The 19,884-nt window shown below is 35.4% G+C and overlaps 1 protein-coding gene and 1 pseudogene across 1 annotated transcript in view; one reads left to right on the top strand and one right to left on the bottom strand.

Moving 5' to 3' along the window:
* CLCN3 (chloride voltage-gated channel 3) overlaps positions 1 to 19,884 on the top strand; it is a 98,066-nt gene that overhangs the window by 33,219 nt on the left and 44,963 nt on the right.
* Positions 19,137 to 19,622, bottom strand: LOC115512089 (annotated as a pseudogene).

Raw genomic sequence — 19,884 nt, 5'->3', positions numbered from 1 at the left:
TTCTTCCAGTCTCTGAAGTGTTTATAAAAGGCGGGCATTATTTCTTCCTAAATATTGGTAGAATTTTCCAAAGAAACTCTAGGCTTAGAATTTTCTTTATAGGAAGGTTTTAAATTAATATTTCAAATTCTTTAATAGTTAATAGCACTATTCTGATTTTGTTTCTTTCTAGATCAGTTTGGTAAGTTGTATTTTTTTTCAAAATTTACCTTCTTTTTAAAAAATTTAAAAAGGCATAAAGTCATTTGATTGCCTGCAGTTTCCATAGTCTTGTCTTCTTTTTCTTCCTGATCATGGTTATTTGTGCTCTCATTGAGAGAGTTCTTCCCTCCTTTCCCCTTCCTTATCCTCTTTCCCATTTTACCTTATTAATCATTGTCACTGCAGATTCATCAGTCATTAGTCTTTCCAATGAACTAGCTTTGCCTTTGTTGTGTTTTTCTATTTGTATTTTTCTGCTTTATTAATTTCTGATCATATTTTGTTCTACTTTCTTTGGGTTTATTTTGCTGTATTTTTTCCCCCTAGCTTCTTGAAATAAGGTTAGCTTCTTAATTTTAAGCTTATGTTCAGGTGAATACATTTAAAGCTCTAAATGTCTCTCCCAATATAGTTTTTATCACCATGTCATATGCCTTCATTATCATTATCACAAATTAAAAATCATTTCTAACTTCCACAGTGATACCTATTTTGACTTACAGGTTATTTAGAAATATAGTTCATGATTTCCAAACATATGAGGAGTTTCTGGTTGTTTCAAATTGACTTAGAACATTGTTGTCAAAGAATATACATTGTGTCTTATCAGTGTATTGAAATTTTTTGAGGCTTGCATTGTGGCCCAGTAAAAAGTCTATTTTTGTCAGTGTTCCACCCATGCTATAGAAGAGTGTATAATGTGAAGTGTTTGGTTAATGTTTTTCTCTATGCGTCCATCAGGTAAAATTTGGTACTCTACCTTTGAAGTCTCTAGTTTCCCTATTGATTTTTCTCCTTGTTTATTTCTATAGGTATTTGACAGTGATGTATTAAAATTTTTCACCATGTTTGTAGACTAATCTACCACTTGTCATTCTGTAAATTTTTGCTCTATATACTTTGATTTCATGTTAGTAAGTTACATCTTCCTGGTGAATTGAACCACCTTACTTTGAAGTACCTCTATTTCCAATTTTCTTTAAAATGTCCTTTGATATAATATAGCTCCCCGGATTTCTTTGGATTAGGGATCACATGCTCTATTCTTTTAATCCTTTTACTTACAGCCTTTCTGCATTGGTATGTTTTAGCTGATACTCTCATAATTATATACTTGGCTTTAAAAAATCCAATTAGATAGTGTTTATCTTTTTTTTTTTTTTAAGTTTATTTATTTTGAGAGAGAGAGAGAGAGAGAGAGAGCATGCACGAGTTGGGGAGGGGCAGAGAGAGAGGATCCCAAGCAGGCACTCCCAATGTAAGGTGTGGAGCCCAACTAGGGGACTCGAACCAGGAACTGTGGTATCTTGACTTGGTTTAAAATCGAGTTAGATGCTTAACTGACTGAGCCACCCAAGTGGCCCATGCTTATGTTTTAATTGGAGCATTTTAGTATATTTACACTTAATATAATATTGTTATATTTGCATTTCAGTATTTCTAAAACTTAGAACTCTTAAAATAGTCTTTTATTCAGTCTTTGTACCAGTTTGTGTACATGCATGAAAATATTTGACACATTTCTTGAAAAGGAATTGCTTAGGCATTAAAATTATTGGCTGTTTTTGGTTTCAATTTTGAAAAAGTGATCACTGTATGATGTTTTCATGTTTTTAATCTTATGATACATTATTTGAGTAATCAGACAGCCATGTTGAGAACTGAAGCGTTTATGTTTGTGAGGTTGAATATTGCAAAACCATTTTGTGTTTTTTGTTCATTTTCTGGTGTGTCATTTCTGAAGAATTTCCAGGTCCTCTTTCTTTTGTGTTGCAGTAACTTTGCAGCTATCTGTATAGCTTGAATTGATTGTCTTTCTTGAAAGCTTTGCTATCTCTCTCTCTCTCTCTTTTTTTCCCCCTTTGATATTTTTGCTCAGGGAGGACAATTGACAATACAAGTTAAAGTTGAATGCCAATAGTGTGTCAAATGTAAATGTATAGCAGCTATACGTAATAGAATATAAACTAAAGTTAATCTGACACTTCTGATAATAATAATTTAGTTTGAGGATTCAAGGATGTAATTTTTTGTTAACGTTTATCTCATAAGTGATTTATAAGCATTTCATTAAAAAGCATCTTATAGAAAATTTAGAACATATACAAAGGTACAGGAAGAGATTATGTGCTTTTTGTTCTCAAGACTTAAATAATTATCAATTCATGGCTAATTTTGTTTTTTTACTACTTTCTATAATTTTGAAATAAATTGGAAACCTTATATTATTTTAGATGGATACACTGTAATAGAGTCTCACCCTGATCAAACTTTAGTCAGGCTCATTTGAATTCTCTTCCCAACCAAGTCTCAACTGTTGGTCTTATGTTGTCTGTTTTTGTATTGCTCAGTTTGGGCAGTAATCCTGTCAAGTTGGCTTAGTCAGAATCCTGTACCCTCAATACCCTGGAGTTCCACATCCCTCACTACCTTCCAGGTGATGTCCTATCACCCAGGGCTGCCTTCAGCCAGAATCCTATTAGGTCTGCTTAGTGAGAATCTCTCTTACCCTAGGTGTTTCCTCTTAATAATTATTTTTGTATCCACTGAAAACCCCCACCCCTTCTCCTTGGTTGTGAATTCCTGCTTTTTCTTGTTATATTGGGAATTGAGCCAAATTCTGTATTGAGATCTCTTTTCCCGTTTCGCAGTAGTCTTGAATAAAATCTGTTTTTACCTGTTTTAACTATTACACAGTTAATGTATTTCATTATGTATCTCTAAAAGATAAGAATTCTTTTATAGGCTATTATTGATGAGGTTTTGAGGGGATCTGTAGCTGACGGACAAGAAAGAATTCTTGAGATGTCTTAGGTGCAAAGAGGTTATTAAAGCATGAGGACAGGACCCTTGGGCAGGAAGAGCTGCACTGGGGTTGTGAGGAATGACTGATTATATATCTGGGAGTTGGGGCATTGGTAAAGGCCCCAAATCCCAAAAGGACTTTCATATGCTAAAGACACTGGAGGCTTTGCTATTGTTGAGCTCAAGTTATTTTTCCTTCTAGCAAAACATTAACATAAGGACAATAGGAAGTTCCTGGAGGAATGTTTTATTCTGCCTATCTCAAGTATTTGTCAATGGGCTACAGGTTATAAAGAATTTATTTTATCTACATTTTCTTCTTGTCTTTGTTCCCCACGTCACTGTGGAGGGGAGGGTGATGTTAGGGCTGCAGGAAACTGAGTCTGTAGGCTTCTGGAGACTGCCTTTTTTTCTTGTAAATCATTAAAATCATTGCAAATTGATGGAAACTTCTGTCCTGCTTGACTGTAATCTCTATCAGTTAACCATTTATTTTTCCTTTTCCTTTGTTCTTGGGCAGCCTGGAGTGCCTGAGGAATATCACATATATCCTACCGGGGGGTTGGGGCCGGGGTGGAAGGGTGGGGGGAAGGTGGTTAACTTGTGCTTTGCCCTCAGCTTCTTTGGCTCCCTCATCATTATTACATCTAAAATATAGTTGCTTAAAATCACATATCTTGCTTATTTCTCATTTCTTCAGTTGTTTCATGAAAATTTGTACTTTGAGATTGATTTATCTTTTAATACTTGTTTTTTATTATTTAATTTTATTTTTTAAAAAATGTTTATTTATTTATTTCGAGGTGGGGGGGAGCGTTCAGGGGAGGGCCACAGAGAGAGAGGAGAGAGAATCCCAAGCAGACTCCATGCCATCAGTGCAGAGCCCTACATGGGGTCAGTCTCATAAGCCGTAGACCATGACCTGAGCCAAAATCAAGAGTTGGATGCTCAACTGACTGAGCCACCCACGCACCTGTATTTTTTTTTTTTTAATTTTAGAGAAAGAGAAAGAGAAGCGTGCAAGGGAGGAGAGGGGCAGAGGGAGAGAGAGGAAGAGAATTTTAAGCAGGTTCCGCACTCAACGTGGAGTCCGCTGCAGGGCTTGATCTCAGAACCCTGGGATCATGACCTGAGCCAAAATCAAGTGTTGGCTTTTCAACCAACTGAGCCACCCAGGCACCTATTGTTTTCATTCTGTATAGGTCTCCCCACTTCCCTTTTTTTTTTCCTGACTATATTTTTCCTGACTATAAATCTAATGTTGTAGATTTCTTGGATCATATATGTTAGAAGGGACTTAAAGATTGAACATTGTAGTACTATAGTCAAATGTATATGTAGTTATATATGTATGGTTAGAATACTATAGTCATCTATTCTGCCTCCCTGATTTACACATCTCAGAGAGGTTGTGGTTTATCTAGAATCCCACATCAAGGCTGAGGTTAGAATTGAGGGTGCATTTGGGAATAGAAATATCTTCCCCTTCTGAATTTTTAAGTTCATTTTTGTGCTACCATTTTAGTGTGTTTATTCTTCAGAGGTTCCATCTGGAGCATTGTCCCCTTATGGAACTCCCCCCCCCCCCCCCCCCCACCGAGTTGTGCCTTCGAATTCTTAAATTTGTCTTTTCTTCTCTTTCCATTTGAGCTCCATGCTAACTGTTATTCAGTTTCTTAAACTGACAATAACCGACTCTGTGTCAAAGTCCTCTTTTGCCACACCTTCCCATCTACTTTTTCCTTTTCTAAAGTACAGTTGGAAAGCACTTTAGCTTGAGTAGTCATTCTTTTAAGCAAAAGTGGCAGCCATGGATCTCTTAAGCATGAGATTTGATTACTTTTGAAAATTTTTTCAGCTTTCAGATTTATTATTAAAAAAGTAGTATAATTAAAAATTTCAGTAATAAGTAATATGTTTGTCTAAAAAGTAAAACCATGTGGAACTATATATAGTAAAAACCAAATGTATCATTAACCTCCCCCACTTCTATCTCTTTCCTTCCTCAGTAATAACAATTACTAAGAGTTTGGCGTGTCTCATTCTAGACTAAACGCTATACAAATACAATTTCTCATTCTAGACTTCACTCTATACAAATACAGTTATGTGTTAGATATACATAAGTTTTGTTTTTTAAAAACAGTTGAGATTATATTTATGCTACAAAACTTTTACTTATGCAACATGGTCAATATATTTTATAGGGAAGGTATTCTTCCTCCTCTAGTTATTGCTAGCTAGTTATAATTTTCACTTTTCCTTTTAGACCAAGTTGTAAATCAGGAAAAACAAGTTAAGAGAGTGCCTACAAATACCAGGAAAAATTTTCATTTTCTCTGAAAGGTGTAGAAGAATATCATAAAAACTAAGTTATTCATAAATGCTGTATAGCATATATATATATTTTTAAAGTCTTATAACAGTAGAATATACATACCAAAAGACCACGGAGGAAGAAACTTACACTGGTTAATTTAGTAAAGTCAGCTCTTTGTCAAAGCTTTCCTTGCTTAAAAAAAAATCTAGGAGAATTTGAAAAATACACAAAACAAAAAAAGACCCACAGTCTTATGATAAATGTTAATAGTTGTAATCAGAATTAGATAGATATTCCTAGTGTAGTCTTTATTCTAGACTATATGCCTTTCCCATATTCCTTTTTCCTAAATCTCAGGTAAGCTTTTATAAGAAGAGCTAGCTTTCTGAGGTTCACACTTTTTGAAATATAAAACTTTAACCTAATTTTAAAAAGGATCTTGAATAACTTAATGTACTGGACAAATAGAATTAGTCCCTTCTCTTTACTGCCAGCTGAGTTGTTTCTTTCCTTCTCTAAACCCATTTCTCATATAAATGTCTTGACTAGGAGTGGACCTTAAAGGTTGGCTCATTCAATACTTAGGAAAATAAATTTTACAGAACCTCTTCCTCGTGTGGAATTGTTCTCATCGACAGCACATATTTATTTAGTGGCACTGCAGCAACATAGCTACTTCAGGAGAATCTCTTAGTCTAGAGGAATCACCTCAGAGAGCTGTAAAAATGTAAATTCATATTAAACGAGCATCAGCTTTTTTATTTTGGAATGACAGTTTGAAACGAAGAGTTACTTTATTTCTGAATTCCATGAAAATTTTTAGCAAAGAGACAATTGGAATACATTTTGGAGACACATTTTACTAAAAGCCTTTTTTTGAAGCACAAATCTTTGTGAGGTACGAAAAGTAGGAAGAAAGAGAAAAATTCCTATCTAGTAAATCTTTTTGCATAGTTTCCACAAATAATAGCTAAGTTATTTAGTATGTTTCCTACTCAAAAGCTAGAATGTCTTATTAGCTAGTTCCTTGAAGGAAGGAAACAAGAGGCTGCTGGAGGGGATTAGTGAGATAAAACACTTCAGCTGTTCAGTTACTAAATTTTTAATCCACAATAGAGGTCTGTAGTACAGTTTAGATAATTAAGAATAGACTTTTAAAACAAAGTCTCTTGAAGGCTTTGGTATGTACATAAAAATCAGTACATTTATATTATAAAGTATTGCAATCTTACTAGTGTGTTTCTCTCATTTTTCTACATTAGAATTGAAAAGAGGCATTGTCTACATCCAGTATTTCCCTTTCACATCTCTTGTATTAAATATTTGGTTTCCCTTATATTTATTTTAAAATGAAAACGAAATAATGTTTCTATTGTTTTACTATAGTTGCCACTGATGTTCTAGAAGCTGCATGGTGAGAGCTTTAAAATTCTCAAACCAGTTTTGTCTGTTACACTTGGAGCTTAGTCATCATCATACGTAGCAGGACCTGATTAAGAAGGCTGTTCCGCCTCTAAGCCTTGCTAGATTGTAGCCACTAGCAACCAGGCTGCAATAATTTCCCTTTGATGACATCATCCACTGTGGAAGAACCCAGTTGCTTCAGCGAGTCGAACTACATACAGTTCTAACCCTCATCAAATATGGCATCTCCCTCGCCCGCTGGTGCAGGGGTGGAAAAAATGCCAGTGTTTTCTTAAGCTAGCGAGCTTTTCTTTTTCTTTTTCTTCTTCTTTATAAAAATTCTAATCATGGATGCTTCTTCCGATCCCTATTTGCCTTATGACGGGGGAGGAGACTGTATTCCCTTGAGGGAATTACATAAAAGAGGTAATACCATCCCCTTGCTGTGAATCCTCTGTTGGTATGTTTTGCATGTGGCTGGGTGGTTCTGTAGTTTAAACAGGTTTTGGAATGTCCTTTATATATTGTAGTGTGTTGTTTAGTTGCCCTGGAATGTTAGTAAGGAGCAAATGCAGCCTTCTGAATGGCTCTGTAGTCGTCCCTGATTGTTTTCTCTGTGCAGATTAGTACTGCTTCAGAGCACATCGGACTGGGACTCCGACTCCATCTTCTGTGTGAAAATCCTCTCTCTATTTAACTGCGAAAATGCATTAATCCGCTTTTATAGCTAACTGGAGTCATGTTAGCACCTAAAAAGTAATGTTTTTCTTCCCTTTGGAAAACTTATGTGTTTCCTTTAATTTATACAGAGAAATCGAGTGTGTGCCTGTGCACCTGTGTGTTTCAGCTGCTGCCAGTTACCATGTAGATTTTGCCACAACAAAGTAAATTTATAGTAAAAGCTCTCTCTGCATTTTAGAATACCTTAAGATGGCAATAAAGATGAACAAATTTTTATATATTAATATTTTTCATTTAATATATATTCCAGCTGATTAACATTAACTGCATTGTCTCCTACGGGTATTTTATAAAAATTGATATTATAAAAACATTTAGGGTATTGTTACTCATCAGAAAATATAATAGTCACTAGTTTATAAAAACCAGAAAAGCACCCAGCATTCATGTAAACCTTTTGGCGGCACTGCCTGGGTCTTTGTAAAACTGATTACATGTTAATAAAACTGTCGTTTAATTTTTTTCTTAAACTATTCTAAAATTAGACTGGTTGGTAGTAGTTGTTCTAGAAAAGAATTGAACCTTAAGAAAAATCTCTTAGCTAGATGATTTCATTTATGAGCCACATTAATTGGAATTACTGTATGAGATATTATAAGCTCATTATGGGTTAACCCAAACTTTTATTTATGAAGCAAATAAGGAAGTTATGATTTTCCTGAGCTTATTTCACCTGTTTTAGTTAAAATACAGTTTGTATTCTGGTCATACTTTCTTTTTTTTAGTAAGAAGTTCCATTAGGATTAGAAAATGTTAAGATATTCAACAAATATTTATTGGTTGTATTGTGTCAACTAGACACTATTTTAGGCTCTGAACAGTTGTAACATTGAATATATTGTAGTATTCTGTTAGTAAAAGCTAACTTTTTAGATTTTGAGAAAAACTATATGAAGATCATGTTAACATATGGTATACTTTCTCTTACAAAGTTGTTTTCCATAAAATTGTATACATATATATGTATACATATTTTAATTTGGGGGGGAATATCTGAAAGCATAAAAAAGAAAATAAAAATTTCTCAATCCTACCACCCAGAAGTTCCCCCCCCCCCCCCAATTTTTAATGTGTTCATAAACTCTCCTTTTTCGTATGTTTTTGTCATCTCTCTTCTGGTAAGGATTTCTTTAAACAGGAAGCAATGTGAATGAATGGTGACTGTTCAAATGTCACGGTATTTGCTAATCAGTAATTAAACTGTAAAACAAGACAAACTGTGTTTTCTCTGAGCTATTACAACATCTGTTTGCTGATGATGATAAACCAGAAAACCTGGGCTTGGGAAATCTAAATTCCCAGTGTTAAGCTTGACAGTCTTTGACTGAACTTATGATGGACTTCATCTCTGTATGAGATATGCAAATAATAAGAAATTAGCCAAAGCTTATGTGAGAGTAAAGCATGGTTATTGATGTGGTTATAAAAACATAAGCTTTTTGTTTCTCTTCTATTTTCATATATAGTCTTTTAGGAATCTTGCTTAAGGTCTAAATCAGGCACCCTCTTGTCAGCCCAGATAGGTTCCTTATCCCTTGATGAGACTTGCTCTAATAAGCCAGTGTTGTTTGAAAGTAACATTGTTCAGTCAGTTATTAGGCTCACTTGACTATACTGTGGCATCCTGATATTTATGGATAAGAGGTTATTTGTTTTCCTATAATTTATGACCTATTGTAGCCATGGGTCAACACAAAGGAACTGGAGATGTAGAAACAGGCAGCTAGCATGAATGAAGAAAACTGAATTAGTTTTCCTGTGAAGACAAAATTACAATGACTAGAAATATCTCTTGGGGCGCCTGGGTGGCTCAGTCGGTTAAGCGTCCGACTTCAGCTCAGGTCACGATCTCACTGTCTGTGAGTTCGAGCCCCTCGTCGGGCTCTGGGCTGATGGCTCAGAGCCTGGAGCCTGCTTCCGATTCTGTGTCTCCCTCTCTCTCTGCCCCTCCCCCATTCATGCTCTGTCTGTCTCTGTCTCAAAAATAAATAAAACGTTAAAAAAAATTTTTTTAAATAAAAAAAAAGAAATATCTCTTTAGGCTGATAAAGAATGAAGAGGCAGATAATCAAAATATAACATTGTGAAGGATATTAATAAAGTAAACATGAATCTGTAACTGAATCTCTGAGTGCTAGAGTTAGGGATTACCTTTGTGGAGTAAATAAAATTCAGTTCTACTTTTCAAGGTGAGATGGTAACTGATGAAGCTTCCTACTTAAGTTGGTAATATAGAGACTGGAAATGTAAGTAGATTAAACATAGAATTAACATATTGTTGATAGATTAGAAATTAAGATGGCATTTTAGAAATAGCCATTTTTAAGATAAATTTCCTATACAGAAAATTTCCCATACAGAAACTATCAAGTTTTTTCATAAAATGTCTCTTCTATTTTTATCAGGAAAAAAAAAATAAAAAACTTGGTTCATTTGAATTGTTAGTTTTTCAATACTTTGACCTTTTCTTTTTCTTTTTTAAAAATATTTATTTTTGAGAGGGGGGGGTGAGAGGGTACAAGAGGGGAGGGGCAGAGAGAGAGAGAAAATCAAAAGCAGGCTCCCAGCTGTCAGCACAGAGCCCGTCGGGGTGGGGGGGCTCAAACTCATGAACTGTGAGATCATGACCTGAGCCTGTCGGATGCTTCACTGTCTGAGCCCCCCAGGCGCCCCAATACTTTGACTTTTTCTTAATTTGTTCATGAAGTCTAAGTAGTTTGGTGAGTTGAATTCTTCTCTGAAATCTACCAGGCCTTTCTTGTGGATTTTATCTTTTGGGCCTTGAGCCTCCATTTACTCTATGAGGGACCTTTAAAACTTATTTGAATATTAATTGTTTCATTCAATTATTTATTGAGTTCTTGCGTGTGTATATATATATATAGCACTACCAGGTGCTGTGGAGAATGATGGTGGTAGTAATAGTAATATTAATAATAGCTAATACTTAGTATAGAATTTGCTGTTTGCCAGATACTTTTGTAGGTGCTTTAGGTATATCAGTTCATTCACATGTAACAAATTCTTTAATCTTCATCACAGACTTGTCACTCGGGTACTGTTATAATCCCCATTTTCCTGTTGACAAGACTGAGGTAAAGAAATAAGAAAGAGAAGTCAGGATTCAATCCAGATAGTTTGGTTCATACTCTCAAATATGAGGAAATATTGCTTCTCACTATGTATATCCCTGTAATACTTGCCATTTGGAGCCTGGCATGGTCATAAGAAAACTTCCCAAGTTTAAAAACAAAGAAACAAACCCCAAGGAAATTAATGCATTTCTAGTGAATGGTATAAAGTACATGGTTTGTGGGATTTTAGGGGAGGAAGAGATCAGTCTGTTTTGACAAGCGCTATCAAAGTAGGCCAAGTTTTCAAGTACCCATGAGAATTTGATACGACATTCCTAGTAGAGAGGATAGAATGAATAAATGCTCTAGTGGGTGTAAATTGCCTAGTATGTTGTTCCCTGATAAGTTTTGTTTTATCAGCGGGTCAGTAAAGGGGGTAGTATAGCTAGGCAGAAGAGTGCCAGAGCCTCGGAGAGCTTGAATGCCAGACTAATAATCTTAAAGCTCAAAGAGTGGGGCCTAAAATAAAAATTGGGGGTCTTAGTTTCTACCTGAAATTATTTCTTGATATTCATTAGCTCAGAAATGTATTTGAGTAAGGCTTTTTGTTACTTTTATATATACTATTATAATATATGAGTTTGATCATTTTTATTTCCTCCAAAAAGTATCATTAGTTAGCTGTTTTTACACATTATTTGGAATTCCAGGTGTTAGATGGTATTTTTACTGCCCTGGGGCTCTTTGTAAAATGATTTTAGGATCCAGATCCTTACTATACTTCCATTACTTCTTTTAGCCAACTAGAAAATTAAATCTCTTCCTACAAATTAATTCATCCAATAAGTATAAATTAAAAGAACAAATATTCTTTATTTGATGTCAGAAACTCTTTGTATTCTAAAACAACAGTATAAAAACAAAGCCTATCTTTTTTTTTCTTTTAAAGTCTATTTATTTATTGTGAGAGTGAGCACCCGAGCAGGGGAGAGGGGGAGGGGCAGAGAGAGAAGGGGAGAGAGAATGCCAAGCACTTTCCGAGGCTCAAACTCTAGAACTCCCCGAACCAGGAGATCATGACCTAAGCCAAAATCAAAAGTCAGACGCTTAACCAACTGAGCCACCCAGGTGCCCCAAAACAAAGCCTAATCTTTAAATTTATTTTGCTTACAGTATCTGAATTTAAAACCTTCAATAAAATCTGGTTCATATTACTATCTTTAGCTCTATTTTCTAAAAATAACTGACACTTTAATATCTCATGGCTTGTCATTAAGTCAGAAATGCTTTGTGTGTCAAGATTTCAAAATGTGAGCAGATCTCCTGTCACATAGATTAGGTTTATAATTTTGGCTATTTTCCTGGCATTGAGGTCTCTGCTTTGTGCCTACACAGGAGACTGGTGGTTTAAGTTATATTAAAAACAATTTTTTTAATAAACATGTTTAATTTGTAAGTTTTTGTAGTCCATTACAACCTTAATTAAATCAAAAAGATTAATTTTCTGTTTACTCGTCTTGCCATTTAAGAAAGCAGATTTCATAAATCTTTTTATTTATGTAATGTACAAATTATCTTACATTCATAGATAATAAATGAACATGGAATTTGTTTCCAATTATACATTTGTCTTAATATCCACTTTATCATCTCTACGTAAGGATGTGACTTTTTACTTTGGGATGGCAACGGAACAGAGGAGAAAACAGTGAATTGGGTAATGGATTCAGCATTGCTGCTTACTCTGTTCAGCTTTAGAATTTTTTTTAAAAATTTTTTTTAATGTTTATTTATTTTTGAGACAGAGAGAGACAGAGCATGAACGGGGGAGGATCAGAGAGAGAGAGGGAGACACAGAATCCGAAATAGGCTCCAGGCTCTGAGCTGTCAGCACAGAGCCCGACACGGGCTCGAACTCACTGACCGCGAGATCATGACCTGAGCCGAAGTTGGACGCCTAACCGACTGAGTCACCCAGGCACCCCTAGAATTTGGTTTTAATTACCAAATCTTTGTAGTTTAAATAGATCACAAATAAATATGACTGTGAATGGCAGAACAAATATCAAGAGCATATACTTTATTCATTTATCTAGCAGGCATTTAATTGACCAACTACTAAGAACTTAGTACTGTGCTTGCCATTACCTTTTTAATCTTTCATGTGGGAGTCTGCTAACATTCTGGAACTTCCACTATCAACTTACATTTACTTTCCCCTCCCTCACCAGGATGACCATTTCTTATCAGTAGGGTCACAGAGGGAAGGAAAAAAAAAGCACAATGAGGACTAGACTTCCTGTACTTAATATACAGAAGAAACTGGATAGTCAGAATATGTAGAATTTTGGATTTCTGCTGCCTTCTTTCATAATTAATAAAAAGTGTGTATGTTTTGTTTGTATGATAGGACAGTAGTCTGCATTATGACTATAAATGCCAGGGATGACAGCTCCCACATCTTTGAGATTGACTCTAGAGATAATGATAGTCTTAGTAAATAAATATATGCCTACTTTTTCATCCAAAACTATTATTTGGCTATTCCCCTTTGAGAAGAGACTTAGGCTGCTGACCATGTGTGACTGAAATTTACTATTAAGCTCAGTTTCAGGTGTAATTTTATTAACGTCTGTATTTTAGTTCAGTGTTTGTCAAATTGCACATTTTAATATGTGGTCATGAAATCAACTGCGTTGTGACCAGTAAAAGAAAAGGAAAATAGAAAGTAAAGTATGATTGTATTTGTTTTCCACAAAGTAAGTATACTAAACTTTGGTTTTACTTGGGAACACTTCTCACTATGTCAGTGAGAGATGTTTCTTGCTGTGGGCCACAGTCAAAAAAGTTTGAAGACCAGTTTCTAAGTATGTACCAGGAGAGGCAGTTAGCTCTCCCTGGGGTAAAGATAGGCTTCCTAAGGCCTTAAAATGAATCTGGAGCAACCTGACAATGAGAATGGGATGTGTTATTGTTGTAGACCCCTGCTAAAGCATAGGGACATGAGTGGTGGTAGCAGAGAAGTGCCCATGATTGCTATTGCAACAGTTTTTCATTTCAGCATTTTAAGTAATACAGGACAAGTTGTCAGTATCCAGAGACAAAGAGGGATAAAAATGGTGAAGGGTAGGATTGTATTGTCTGAAAGCAAAGTGCAACGTGCATAAGTGTTTTGGGAGAAGGCACTACCTAAGAGTCCTTAACCTCCTCAGAAGTGTGTCCACATTATCTTATACATATACAGTCAAACTAACCATACAACTATTTTTAGGCAGTGTTACATAGTGGTAAGAAATGCCTTTGGAATCAAACTGCTTAAATTTGAATCCCTGTTAACTACTTAGTATGTGTTTGACCTTAGGTATATCCTTTAACTTTCTGTTTTGTTTTTTTAATTTATGAAATGGAGTATTACCTATTTCATGGGGTTGTTGTGAGGATTAAATGAGCTAATATGTGTAAAGTGCCAAGAACAATGTCCAATGTGCCAAGAACAATGTAAATATTGTTTTGTTGTTGTTAGATACCAGATATATAACAGCGTCTCGCTTCTAGGTGGGAAGGATTTTTTTTAATTCTGATGTAGTGTAGTTTATCTGTTACTTCTTCTGTCACTTGGGCTTGGGTGTTTTATTTGCAAAGCCACTGATTGCCTAACCCAAGGTTACAAGCATTTACTTCTATGTTTTCTTTTAAGAGTTTTATAGTTTTAGCTCTTAGATTTAGGCCTATGATCTGTTTTGAGTTAATTTTTATATGTGGTGTGAGGGAACAGGTCCAGCTTTATTATTCTTTTGTATGTGGATAGCCAGTTGTCCTAGCATCATTTATTGAAAAAAGACTAGTAACTTTTTTACTTAGATTTCAGATATTAGTAAATGAATTTTTGTTTACATAGGTATATATGAATTTTTTTATATAACTGTTCATAGAAGCATGTTTCATAATAACCAAAAGGAAGAAACAATCTAAAGGTCCATCAGTGGATTAATGGATAAATAAAATGAGGTATAGCCATACGATGCAATACTAATAATAAGTAATGAAGTACAGATACATGCTGCAACATGGATGAACCTTGAAAACATTATGCTAAATGAAAGAACCCAAGTACAAAAGACTACATATTGTATGATTCCATTTATATGAAATGCCAAATAGGCAAATCCATGTAGACAGAAAGTATATTAGCTAGGGGCTTAGGGGTAGAAAAGATTGGAGAGGGACTGCTAATGGGGTATATACAGAGGGATGTATGGATTTTGAAAAAATAAACAAGACAAGGAACTTCTCTTATCAATAAAGTTATTTTTGCAAGAAAACTGCAACCCAGTTAACAGTTTATTGATTGGAGAATCTTTCCTGTTTACTGAGGAGTTTAGTGTTGACCCATGAAATATTGTTGGTGATATTTGAATAACAAAATGCCCATTTCATGGAAAGATTGGTTATTGACTATAGATTGATTTTAGAAATTTGTTTCTGTGTCCATACCAGCTGGGCATGGTGAATTAAGTTACCTATTAAATCTACAGGATTTTTGCCCAATATATAATTGTAGAAGAGCTTATTGTTGAAGTTTGTAAGACATTTTCCCCCCTTCTTTGTCATTTTGTCAATCTTTGGGTTAAGAATATTGCCACATGAGTAATACAAATGAGTAATATAATGCAGCATGATGAAGTTTTAAATGCCAGAATATTTGAGCAGAAACAATAGCTCATGTTTATTGATTTTTTGTTTGTCAGATATATTCTTAGATATTTTACATGATTTATCTCCAGTTAACACATAATACCCTAAAAGTGGGTGAAAAAACCCACCTCTAAGAGGTTAGTAAGCAAGTTGTGCAGGGTTATGTAGCTAATAGGTGACGGAGCTGGACTATGACTGTAGGTCTTTCTGATCTACAAGTGCATTAAAGTCACAGTGCATAAAGGTCATGGAATTTCTCTACTGGGTCACTCTGAAAAGCAGGCAGTCTTTTCTCCAGTCTTTTTGCTGTTGTTTTTCAGCCATTATGTAGTAGAAGGGTAATCATTGGTATCTGGTAGCCAGACTTCCAGAAAAGTTTTTCAATTTTTTTCTTAAATTTGGGAGCTACCACTTTCAGATTATACTTTGTTACAATACAAGTAGCGGGAACTATCCTATATCCTTCTGAAGTTAAGTCATTGTAATTAATAGACTCCCAATGTTTTTGTAGCACTCTGCTCAAGATTTACATTTCCAGGAGATAGAGTTGATTAGTCTAACTTAGATCTAGGGAGGGGAAGACACCTTGACTGATGCTGTCACCAAGACTGCATGCAATGAGGAATAGAAGTTTCCTAAAAATAATTGGGTTCTGTTACAGAAAGAAAGGAAAGGGGTTTCCAGGTCAATAAGGGACCATTATACAAATAATAATCCTAATCTGAGGACAGCTACTGGTTAATGTGGTTATTTTAAGTTTGGAGACACAGCTGGTCATTGATTTGAATATCTGGGCATGCAGCTAGGGAAAAATGTTAAGAACAAGAAAAAAGTTAAAAATTTAAAAATTAATTGGGAAAGAGGATGACTGATTAGGCTCACGTGTTTACTGTATGTTCTGTTTGTAATGCAAACTAACCTGGAGGTTTAAATTACACTATGTCACAAGTATAGTAATTTGAAGTATATTAAAAATGATGTGCATATGCATTTAATGATATGAGATAGTTTTTGGTAAGTATGGTAAGTAATAAAGAGCTTATAACTAAGTGTGGCTAGTATGATGTCATCTATATTTTTTCTTTATAGGAAAATGTTAAAAGGTTAAGAAAGTGGCCAGTTTAACTATTACAACTCTTGTTTACTCGACTTCCTCTCCTTGCTTCCCCAGCAAACCTCTGTCGTCATGTAGGATTGGTTCTTCATCTATTCTTTTCTCAGTCCATGTCTTATTGCAGAAACTCTAAGCCTTTAGAAACCCAGAAACCTATCATAACTCAAAGATACTTTAAAATTTTTTCCTTTTCTCTGGATTTTAAAAGCCTAAATTTGAAACTGAGAAGCCACAGTAGTGACTCTTGTTTTCTAAGCCCTGTTGTGTATTTCTTTTCCTGTGTATTTCTTTCCCTGTTGTGTATTTCTTTTCTTTTTCATTCTTTTCCAAATGTCTCGCTGAGTTGGTAGAAGAAAAATATGTGGAGACGACAAGGAAATAGTGTTGGGTAAGGAACCTTGATTAGTGTTTTCAAAAGGTATTCTGGTGCACCCCTACTACAGTCTCCACAGGCAAGTAAATGCAAGCAGTATATGCTTTGAGAAATGGGAAGTCCAGGGTAAATGATGTCATTTTGTGTTAATAAAATGCAACTCTAAGAAGAGCTTTTACTGAGTTCAAAGAAAGGCATTATCAGGGTAATGTGGCCTGACCACCTTTATTTCATCCCATAAATCTCTTTGTCTTATAGATTCCTTTTGAGATATCAGCTTTAGGAAAGCCATATAGTAATTTCCTAATTAGCCAACCCTGTAAGTATTATTTTAGGAAAGGGAGAGATGTAATTTATACACACACACACACATTATATTCATGTAAGTATGTACTTTAATTTGCACAAGATATATGCTTCATTCATGTGTAAGATGAAATTGAGAGGTAAAGCTGGGTCACATAAGCTGTTGCTTATAAAAATTTTATTAGCATACATAATTTATTTGTATTTGTCTCATTTTTAATATATGTAAGTTAAACTTTATAAACAAATCTAGGTTGCAGTGAACTGTATAAAAAGAAATGCTGTGTTAGGAATATTTAGGAGCGTCTGGGTGGCTCAGTAAGTTAAGTGTCCGACTCTTGATTTTGGCTCAGGTCGTGCTCTCACGATTTGTAAGTTCAAGCCCCATCATATTGGGCTCTGTGATGACAGCATGGAACCTGCTGGGATTCATTCTTTCTCCCCCTCCCCCCCCCCCCCTCCCCCCCCCCCCCCCCCCCCCCCCCCCCCCCCCCACCTGGTTAAAACAGGCATGTGCACTCTCTCTCTCAAAATAAACAAACTTGGGGCCCCCCTAGTGGTGCAGTTGGTTAAGCATACAATTTCGGCTCAGGTCATGATCTCACATTTATGAGTTTGAGCCCCACATTGGGCTCCATGCTGACAATGCAGAGCCTGCTTGAGATTCATTCATTCATTCATTCATTCATTTCTCTCTCTCTCTCTCTCTCTCTCTCTCTCTGTCTCTCTCTCCCTCCCCCTGCCCCTCCCTCACTCATGCTTTCTCTCCCCAAATAAATTATAAATAAATAAATAAACAAACTTAAAAAAAGAGAAAGCAATCCCATTCACAAATACATCTTAAAAACAAAAAACCCCAGGAATAAATTTAACCAAGGAGGTAAAAGACCTGTATTCTGAAAACTATAAGACACTAAAGAAAGAAATTGAAGAAACTCAAATACATGGAAAGATATGCAGTGCTCATGGATTCATGTGTTCATGGAAGACTTAATATTGTCAAAATGTCTATACTACCCAAAGCAATCTACAGATCCAATGCAATCCCTATCAAAATAACAATAGTATTTTTCACAGAAGTAGGACAAATAACCCTGACATTAGTATGGAACCACAAAAGACCACTAATAAATAGCCAAAGCAATCTTGAGAAAGAACAACAAAGCTAGAGGTTTGAAATCCCAGATTTCAAATTATCGTACAAAGCTTGTTCTTGATCTTAGTGGAAAAGCTTTCAGCTTTTCATCATTGAGTATGATGTTAGCTTTGGTTTTGTCCTATCTAGTCTTTATTAGATTGTAGTGTGTTTCCTCTGTACCCACTTTGTTGAGAGTTTTTATCATAAACGAATGTTGAATTTTGTGAAATGCTTTTTCTGCATTTGTTGAGATGATCATATGATTTTTATCAGTTTTGTTAATGTGGTACATTACTTTGATTTGTGGATATTGAACCATCTTTGCATCCCTGGAGTAAGGTCTACTTAATCATGGTGTGTCATGCTTTTAATATATGTTTGGTGTGGTAATATTTTGTTGATTTTATGCATCTATGTTCACCAGGGATGTTGGTCTGTAATTTTCTTGCTTTGTAGTGTTTTTGCCTGGCTTTGATACCAGGATAATGCAGGCCTAACAGAATGGAAACACTGAAAGCTTTCCTTTCTTTTCTGTGTTTCAGAATAGTTTGAGAAGGATAGGCATTAACTCTTCTTTAAACTCTTATTTAACTTTTCTTGGATTTTATTTAGTAATCCTTTTGCAATTATAAACCTTTTTTTAGTATTTAAAATATATTTTAATGAAAACACTTTCACACTATCTTTAAAAATAATTTTTTTTAATTTTTTTTTTTTTTTTTTTTTTTGAGAGAGATAGAGTGTGAGCAGGGAAGGGACAAAGCGAGAGAGGGAGAAACAGAATCTGAAGCAGGTTCCAGGCTCTGAGCTGTCAGCACAGAACCCGATGTAGGGCTCAAACTCACAAACCATGAGATCATGACAAACCATAAGTCAGACCCTAACCAATGGAGCCACCCAGGCGCCCCTTACACTTTCTTTAAGTAAAAATGATTTATGTTTTTAAAAATGAAATTGCTCTGGCATTAGGACTTGACTGCTTCCTGATCTATAGGGTTTAGATGCCACCACATTACTAATTCCCCAGTGTTCCTGAGGCATGTGTCATACGTGTCCTCCTCTGCTGGAAGTCCTTGTGGCAACCTCAGGGACTTGATTCTTATCAAATGTTTAACCACTTTCAGTTTTGCATTACCTGAAGGGCTAGTGTTATGAACTTGAGGAATATGTGCTTTTTCTAACCCAAGCATCTGTAGTATATCTTTTTCCCAATATGGACATCTTTTTCTACTTTTTAGTCTGGTAACAATATGCAGCTTATGAGGGTGCTATAGATTCCCGCCATATTTTTCATTATCTGAAGGTGAAGGCTGAAACACTTTATCTGGAATTCTTGACTTGGTACATGTGTGACAAATCCAGTCTGTACAAATGAGAGACTCCACACCCTTCGTCACAGTTTGTAGTTTGTCTGAGGGCCTCTGAACTATTGAGCTCAAAATCCCTGCCATGAGTGTGATGACTGCTCTCCTCAGAGATATGAGAAATAGGGGACAGATCTGTGGGGCAAATGTGTCTTGGAAATGGAGACGACCCCACCTCTGTAGTTAAAAAATGAAGGGAAGCAGAGCAGAGGACAGACCACCGAGTGCAACACTCCGCAATTACAAACTCTAAATTTAAAAAAAAAAAATGCTGATTTCACATTCAGTGTGATGTCTTTCAATTTTCGGTAATAGCCCTGTGTAATGAGTAAGAGGACAAAAGGAGAGA

This window comes from Lynx canadensis, chromosome B1, assembly GCF_007474595.2.
Source record: "Lynx canadensis isolate LIC74 chromosome B1, mLynCan4.pri.v2, whole genome shotgun sequence".
Taxonomy (NCBI): domain Eukaryota; kingdom Metazoa; phylum Chordata; class Mammalia; order Carnivora; family Felidae; genus Lynx; species Lynx canadensis.
The sequence above is the reverse complement of the archived record's forward strand: the minus strand, read 5'-3'. Positions and strand labels throughout refer to the sequence as shown.